This window comes from Myotis myotis, unplaced genomic scaffold (assembly GCF_014108235.1).
Source record: "Myotis myotis isolate mMyoMyo1 unplaced genomic scaffold, mMyoMyo1.p scaffold_m19_p_16, whole genome shotgun sequence".
Classification (NCBI taxonomy): domain Eukaryota; kingdom Metazoa; phylum Chordata; class Mammalia; order Chiroptera; family Vespertilionidae; genus Myotis; species Myotis myotis.
In genome coordinates, this window is record NW_023416320.1 from 27,419,880 (window position 1) to 27,428,632 (window position 8,753).

At 40.3% G+C, this 8,753-nt stretch overlaps 1 pseudogene; it reads right to left on the bottom strand.

Moving 5' to 3' along the window:
• Positions 1-6,360: 6,360 nt before the first annotated feature.
• On the bottom strand, positions 6,361-8,181 carry LOC118670799 (annotated as a pseudogene).
• Positions 8,182-8,753: the final 572 nt, after the last annotated feature.

Genomic DNA, 8,753 nt, shown 5'->3' on the forward strand with positions numbered 1-8,753 from the left:
GTGGTTAAGTGTCAACCTATGAACGAGGAGGTCATGGTTCGATTCCTGGTCAGGCACATCCCCAGGGTTGTCGGCTCTATCCCCAGTGTGAGGTGTGTAGGAGGCAGCCAATCATTGAATCTCTGTCTTCATTGATGTTTCTCTCTCTCTCTCTCTCTCTCTCTCTCTCTCTCTCTCTCTCTCTCTCCCCCTCTCCCTTCCTCTCAAAAAAAAAAGATGTAGGTAGGTGATATCAATGTACAGTAATATTTGTTTATTATTATCACCTAATAATAAGGTAGAAATCACTAGTGATTATCACATTAACAGTATGTGGTTTAATAGCAATATTTGTATATGATGATCTTCTAGGAGTTCATGCTTATTAACTCTATTTTAAAGCAGGCTACCCTTTCCTTCGGTTACTTAAAAAATTTTCCCTAGCAAATACTCTCAGAGAAAATATAAAGTTGAATTTCAGTGAGTCATGACAAACGCTATGTTATTAGAGCTCCAAAGCGTTGCTTTATCAGCAAGTACTCTTCAACCATTCTCATCAACTAGTAGCTTTGCAGCAAGATAATCTTACTTTCTTCTTCATAGGCTAGTTACAGAGTTCTAGTTATAATGTGAGTCAATACTTCTAACAAGTGGCATATTAGGAACTACTGGCAGCCATATTGGATGGTGGCTCTCAGCTCCAACCTGTGGGATTTTAATGTCATTTTAGATGAGGGGCTTTGCCCGCAATTGATGCTGAAGCCAAGCATGGGATACCTCACTTGGAGACAAAATATTCCATCTCTTCCTTGGGGGAAGAAGTTAGGATGGTCTAAAGACGGAGCAGGTGGCACATGTTAGGGAAGCTAGATAGACAGACTATTTCTCAGCAATGATGTAGAGACCCAGACAAAAATCTACGATGATCCTAGAGAAGAACCTATATTTAGGTAGAAAGAAGAGTTCACATTAGCAAGACACAAGGCAACTGGATCCAGAGAGACAAACTCTAATGGAAAGAAAATTTAAAATTCTTTAATTGTGAGAACAGGAAGTTGATTCTTCCTTTCTTAAGATCACTGCTAGTTCTCCATTTTGTAGAATAATTAATAGAGAACAGGCATCTCTACATAGAGAAATAAAGGTGATAATAACCTAAATTATATCTCTAAGCAGTAAATTGTAAACCTGGCAAAGAAATAAAAATGTAAATTTCCAGTGTAAATTTTATCTCATTTTTGTTATTGTTTTCTTTTTAATTTTTTAAAATATAATTTTATTGATTTCAGAAAGGAAAGGAGAGAGAGAGAGAGATAGAAACATCAATGATGAGAAAGAATCATTGATTGGCTGCCTCCTGTATGATCCTCACTGGGGATCAAGCCCACAGCCAGGGCATACGTCCTGACTGGGATCAAACCATGACCTCCTGGTTCATAGGTCATTGCTCAACCACTAAGTCATGCCGGCTGGGTTTTATTATTGTTTTTTTATTTTTAAATATATTTTTATTTACTTCAGAGAGAAAGGGATAGAGAGAGAGAGATAGAAATATCAATGATGAGAGAGAATCATTGATTGGCTACCTCCTGCACAACCGTCACTGGGGATCCAGCCGCATCCTAGGCATGTGCCCTGACAGAGAATCGAACCATGACCTCCTGGTTCACAAGTTGATGCTCAACCACCAAGGTATAACTGGCCAGACTTGTTATTGTGGTTTTTGTTTGTTTGTTTTTATCTAGAACAAGCATGTAGTATTTTTCTTTAATGTGGACTTGATCATTATTATATTTTATACTAGAAGCCTGGTGCACGAATTCGTGCATGGGTGGAGTCCAGCTGGCTCACCCCAATCAGAGCTGATCAGGCTGGGCCAGCTGGGGGGAAAGGATGTGAGAGGTTGGCCAGCAGGCCCTGCCTCCAAGGGGGGGGCAACTGAGGGTTGGGCCAGCCAGGGGGCGAGGCCACAGGTCGAACTTCTGGTGGAGGAGACAATTTGCTTATTAGCCTTTTATTATATAGGATAATGCATATGAATATTTTTACCTAAGTGAAACACAATTCTACTTTCTAACTTATGTAATATTATGGAAAAGTGATATAGTATACTAATAGAAATTTTCTTAGCAATGTCTTCAAGTTAAGTATGTTATTGATACACTCAGATTCACATATGCATTTGGACACATTGCATTTGCCTTCAGGAAAGAAACACATATAATAACATCTCTATAATGTTTATTTTTTATCTCAAGTTTTTGAAGTGATGTGTTTTAAAGGGCCATTGTTTTCTCCGTTTTCTCTTTCTATTCGGAACAATAAAAGTACAAATATTTTTTACAAAAATCTTTTAAGTAAGTTGAAGGAGGATTTTATTCTAGATTGTAGAAATTGAAACTGATTTGCTAAACCAAGGTGTGTTGTTTTTTTTTGTTTATTTATGGATTCTTTTGTCTTTTTTTTTTTTTTTTGTCTTCGAATCAGGATTTCTAACTCCAAAAGTCACCTGAACTTTGTTAAGAAAGATCACTATAAAGAATTTTTATGAAGTTCCTGACAGGTACTTTAAGCAAACTCAGCGCTCAGCTCTTGGAGATATGAAGCATACTTATGATAAGTTGAGGTCTCATTGACCCAATGGAAAACTACAGATTGATACTTCTTTTGTTGAACAGCCTGTGATTTCATTAATTTCATTGACATTAATTCTGAGTGAAATTTATGAAGGCCACAAAGTAGAGTTAGTGAACCACATGAAATGTCAGCATGTCCACTTTGGACTCTGAGATCTACATTTCTTTTCCACAACTCCCACCCTAACTGTTTGCTTTGCCAGATGGCTTCCCCGTCCCCCACCCCCCACCCCCAATCTAATTTATAATGCTTCAACATTTAACCGTGACCTTACTGGAGCTACATCCCTGACAGTCCTAGAAGGCCTCTCTAATTCCCCTGAGCAGCAGGGCTGTTTTACTGTGGACATTTTGTTCTCCATGTAGGCACCACACTCACACACACACACCCCACATACCACACACACCACACACCACACACCATACAGGTGCGCATTACACATACCACACAATACAGCAATACCACATACCACATACACCACACAGACCACACAACACACATGCATATCCCACACCACATACACAATGTCTCAGAGGCAGCATCTACAAAACCACTTTCCTATGTTTAATACCAGATGGATTCTTTTACGCTTCAAAATCATACTGAGCAATTCTTTTCCTTCCTATGGTCTATTTTCCTGTTTTAATAAAACAGCATCCCATCTCAGTCCTGCTACATTGGCATAGTGTATCTTTCTGGCCCCAGTGCTGTGTGCTAGGTAAGTTCATCAAAGCCAAGAAGACCTAGCTGTTGCCAGAAAGGCACACTGAGTTTCTTCAGCTGGATTTGGGGTTCTGAGTTGTAATCCTGGAGTTGCTGGAAGGGATCGCCTATTTGAAAATGGAGCCAAGACCTAGCTGGTTTGGCTCAGTGCATAGAGCATCGGCCTGCAGACTGAAAGGTCTCGGGTTTGATCCCGGTCAAGGATACATGCCTGGGTTGCAGGCTTGATCCCCAGGAGGGGGCGTGCAGGAGGCAGCCAGTCAATGATTCTCTCTCATCATCGATGTTTCTATTTCTCCCTTCCCCTTCCTCTCTGAAATCAATAATAATATATTGAAAAAGAAAATAAGAGAGGGAACGGAGCCAACAAAGAGGTGAGCAAGGCTGTGGTGTCCAGACCTGGATCCCCTGCCAGCTTCTCCTCCCCACAGCTCCCACTTATGACCAGGAAGCTTTGTTTTCATTAATTTCAGTTGGATTTTCTGTCATTTGCAATCAGAAATGTCCTGACTAGTCAATGATTTTTAGAGAATATTAGTTTGTCATCTTTTTGAGATAGTTTGAATACATAGTATTCCTCTAGGGCTGACATATTAATTTGTGTGTTTATTAAACACCTTTTCCACCAGTAAAACACAGGCAAGAGGCATAAATTTAAATTACAGAATTTATAACTCAGAGTTTATTATGATGCCCTGATAGTAATAATAAATAGGGATATTTTTGTTTTGATGAGTATAATTTTTTGGTTAGGAATTTTAGATATTTTGTCTAGATATAAAAATAAACATGTAGCCATGAATTAAAATATTAAAGGTAATATATATTTTAAGTTAGAAAGATGATTTATTAAAGAAAAGAATAGAAAATTGCTACCCAACTATAAATTAACAAGTTGAATCTATTAACATAACAGGATAGCCAAAATATGAGAAAAGATAAATATTTTAATATACTTATTCTGTGAGAATTTTTTTTTAATATATTTTATTGATTTTTTACAGAGAGGAAGGGAGAGAGATAGAGAGTTAGAAACATTGATGAGAGAGAAACATTGATCAGCTGCCTCCTGCACACCTTCTCCTGGGGATGTGCCCGCAACCAAGGTACATGCCCTTGACCGGAATCGAACCTGGGACCTTTCAGTCCACAGGCTGACACTCTATCCACTGAGTCAGTCAGAGCTATTCTGTGAGAATTTTTAAAAAGAACAATAATTACAAAAAATCACTACTGAGTATTTAAATCAATACCTAATATTATTACATGTGTACTTTCAGTACTCTGTGTATGGGTGTGTTATGTATAAATATTTTTTAATGAGAAAAGAAGCACTACAAATCACAAGTCTAAAAAACTTAACAATGCATCACAAAAAGACCACAAATCAGAAAAACTTCACAATATATTTTATTAACCAATTGTTTGACATATCTCTATATCACTTTCTTATGTTTTTTGATAACATACTTTTTATTTTTTTAAATATATTTTATTGATTTCTTACAGAGAGGAAGGGAGAGAGATAGAGAGTTAGAAACATCAATGAGAGAGAAACATTGATCAGCTGCCTCCAGCACACCCCCTGGGGATGTGCCCGCAACCCAGGCACATGCCCTCGACCGGAATCGAACCTGGGACCCTTCAGTCCGCAGGCCTACGCTCTATCCACTGAGCCAAACCGGTTTCGGCGATAACATACTTTTTAAGTGCCTCTCTATATTACACAGGTTTTATAAGAGAATTTTTCTTAAAGAGAATATAAAGATAAATAACTCTTTCCTCTAGCATGGTTGGCAGATTTTTAAAAAGTTTTTAAAATTTTATTATTCAATTAAAGTTGACATTCAATATTATTTTGTTTTAGTTTCAGGTGTACAGCTTAGAAGTTAGAGAATCATATACTTTACAGAGTAATTCCCCAATATTTTAAGTATCCACCATGCATAGCTATTACAATATTATTGATTATATTACCTACACATTTTTTTTCCATTTCACAATTTGTTATTGGTAATATCATCTAAATCTTAACAATTATTTCCAAATTTGGGAAAACTATCAAGTTTCTTTCACATATGAGTATAAGATTTTAGGACACTTCAAACTTTTTTTTGCAAAGTAACTACTCTTAAATACTTTTGGAATTGTCAACGAACAATTTGTCCTTGATGGTCTTCTTGTGGTGGTGTCTTATGAATTGTGGACCATTTTCACTGACATCATAACCAAATGCCTTAAAATAGTCCCTTCAGGTACCCAAAACAATGTGTGATGGGGGACCCATTTGTCAGCGGAGGAAGTTCAGGCTCTGAGGTCGGCCTTACTTCCCAGAGCGGGACAATCCTATGGAAAATCAAAGGAAATATACTGCCTGAGCTGAATCGTTGACAGATCTTTCCCATGCAAAACCATCCTAGAGGGAGCCCAGTGTCTGTGCTGCTGCAGCCCATCCACAGTGGTGATGTGTGTCAGCCAGGACACTGTAGGAATCAGGGAGGAGTTGCTGGTGGAGGAAGCAGTAGCTGGGCCCAGGGAGCCCTTGTGTTTAAGGGAGAATAGCCATAAGCTGGAGAATACATTAACCCACCTGCAAGTGGTGGTGAGCAGTTTGGACTGCAAAACTATCAGAAAGCAGGCCAGGTGAAAATGCAAGGATAGAGCATTTTTGACCATTTAAGCCACTTTTGTTTTCTTTTGTCTTTGATTCAGACATTTGTTCATCCCCTCCCTTAAAAGATCGATTTGTTTAAGGTGAAGTTTCCATGTTCGTGTTAGAGAAAGCATAGCACATACTTAAATAAACAATATTCTCCTATTAGAGTTCCCATTGCCCGATATGGAGAATATTAAAGTGACTTTAGAATACTTTTCTGGAAAATATCCTGGGCTCTCCCTTCATTGGTGTTTGGTCCCCACAAACCTCTCTGTAAAGCTACTGAGAGGTGATCACCCATTTTAGGGCAGCATACTTCTAGAAGGGCCGTCAGTGCTTCTTCGTGGCTCTAGTGGAGTCCTGAGGTGAGGAATATAAGTATCTGCAAAGAGTGTCCTTGGGGTATTAGCAGTCCCTGAATGTCAGCACTACCAGCAGGGGCACCTTGTTGAACGCGTAGTACACCACAGTGTCCTGTTCTACCAGATTATTCTTTTTAGGAAACAATCACAGGGCAGCCAGATGTGTCTAAGTAGGTATAGTGCAGCTTATCTGGGGCACGTCTGATTTCTTAGGGACTGTCAATTTGGATGTTCTTGGCTCCTTAGGGCAAGATGATCTTCACAGCCAGAGAATCTATCACTTGTTCATCAAACATGTGGTCCACAAACCTCATCTTCAGTGCATATTATAGAGGTTTGGTCTCTCAAATTATAGAGATACTTATAACTTGGGAGGTTGTAGCCAATGATGTAATGGGTCTTCCACCCTCCAAAAAGAGGGAAACAAGGCTGGATCTCCATTTCTATGGAATCATCCAAAATAAGGAGGTGGCTGGTGGAATATAGCCAGTCTTATTCCGCTAATAAACATCTTGGGCAGCAGTAGGAAGGATGGTCTTTAGAGAATGGACTATCTGGGTGTCTCTGGTAATTATAGCATGACAAAGGCCCCATAAGCACAGCCCTGTGTGCTCCAAGTCCACATTTTCTTCCACAGCAATATTACCCCATTGAGAGACCTCGAGGATTTGGGTCATGCTGGTGATAGTAAGGAAAGGACTGTTCTCATAATGTACATTAAAAGTATCCTGACTATAAATAGGGACATTTTGGAGATGTCCATAATCTAGGAAGTACTCAGATCGCAGGGGTTCTCCAACTTGGTATAGCTCTCCACATTTTGAGAGGCAAGCTTCACATGCATAGTTTGTGTCTATTGGATAGAAAAAGTAGAAATAATGGTTTCCCTCAAACACCACAAACTGCTTCTCTGATTGAGTGACCTGAGATGGATATGGCTGAAGCACATGGGTATAGACTGTTTCCAAAATGACTGAAATCTTCATCACAGAATCGAGAGCAACTGGGAGCTTGACCACGAAGAGTCCGGTTTCTCATACTTCCAGATGGTTCTCTTCCTCATCTTCTCCCTTCACATGCATGCTGAGGTGAGCCAGCCAGGCCTTAGCTCCAGCTCCAAGGCCAGAAGGAAGGAGATGGCTCGGGAAATGGAACTGCCCCCCGGGTGGGCCAGGACCACATTGACTGCACTTGGCCAGGTGGCTGCTCATGTTCACTGAGCAGAGGTGTTGCCTGGTGCTGAGGCCCAGGCCCAGAGCAGAAGGAGCAAAAGCAGCCGGGAGGCAGGGACTCTCCATGACAGGGACTGAGCTGAGCTGCCAGGTATTTTCTTTAAGTATATATTTTTTATTTTTGAATTACAGTTGACATACAATATTATATTAGTTTCTGGTATACAACATAGTAATTAGACATCTATAAATAACTTACAAAGTGATCACCCCCATAAGTCTAGTGGCACCAAACATAGTTATTACAATATTATTGACTACATTTCCTATGCTGTACTTTACAGAGGATGGATATTTTAATCATTTTGCAGACGAAGCCATAATATGAAGGGAAACATCCCTTGTCCTTCAGTGTAACATAAAACTGTAGTAGGTTGCTACTGGACAACTGAAACAGAAGTGCCCCTGCACGTCATGTTGTCATAGCATAGGTGCTATTTAGAGCCAGGAAAAGTGAAGCTCAGTTACCACACAAAAGACCTCCCCAATTGTGTATTGCTGATTTCCTCACATTGTGGGCCTCCAGGATCTGCTGGCAAGCGTGGGGGTGAGTCAGGCTTGAGCCGCTGATTCCAGGGCCTTGATAAGGCATCTGGAAATCTCTCCATGAGCCCACAGAAATGGTCACCCACTTTATCAAGGTTGCTTAGGGTGGTGTCAAGGGCATAGTCCTGCTGGGCCCTGTGGCGCCTATGTGAAGGCAGGTTTGGGCCATTGTATCTGCACAGTCCAGCACTCAGGCCGTGTGCTGGAGGGTGAAAGAACTCAGCCTAAGGAAAGAGGTTTATCCACAGAGGGAAAAACGCAAGGCAATTCCCAGCACTGAGGAGGAACTAATAAATTTTCTGTGTATGAATTCCTTCAAAGCAGCCTTAAAGATATATCCCCAAAGGTTACAACCCAGACTATTATTTCCCTTTGAAATATGCAAGTAGTGAATAAATGAACCAAGCACCTCAGTGAGCTGGTGGCATGAATCTGTTGCCTGATTGGTTCAGCCTGACCTCTTTGTGAATTCTCTCCTCTCAGGTGTTCTCCTTGCCTGAGGTCCAGTTGATGGAGACCCAATGCCTACTGGTCAATTGAAATGGTCACAGGCACCTTTAAGTCCACTCCAAAAATATACTCCTGCACTTCAGCTAGCCTCCTGACCTCTCTTTTCAG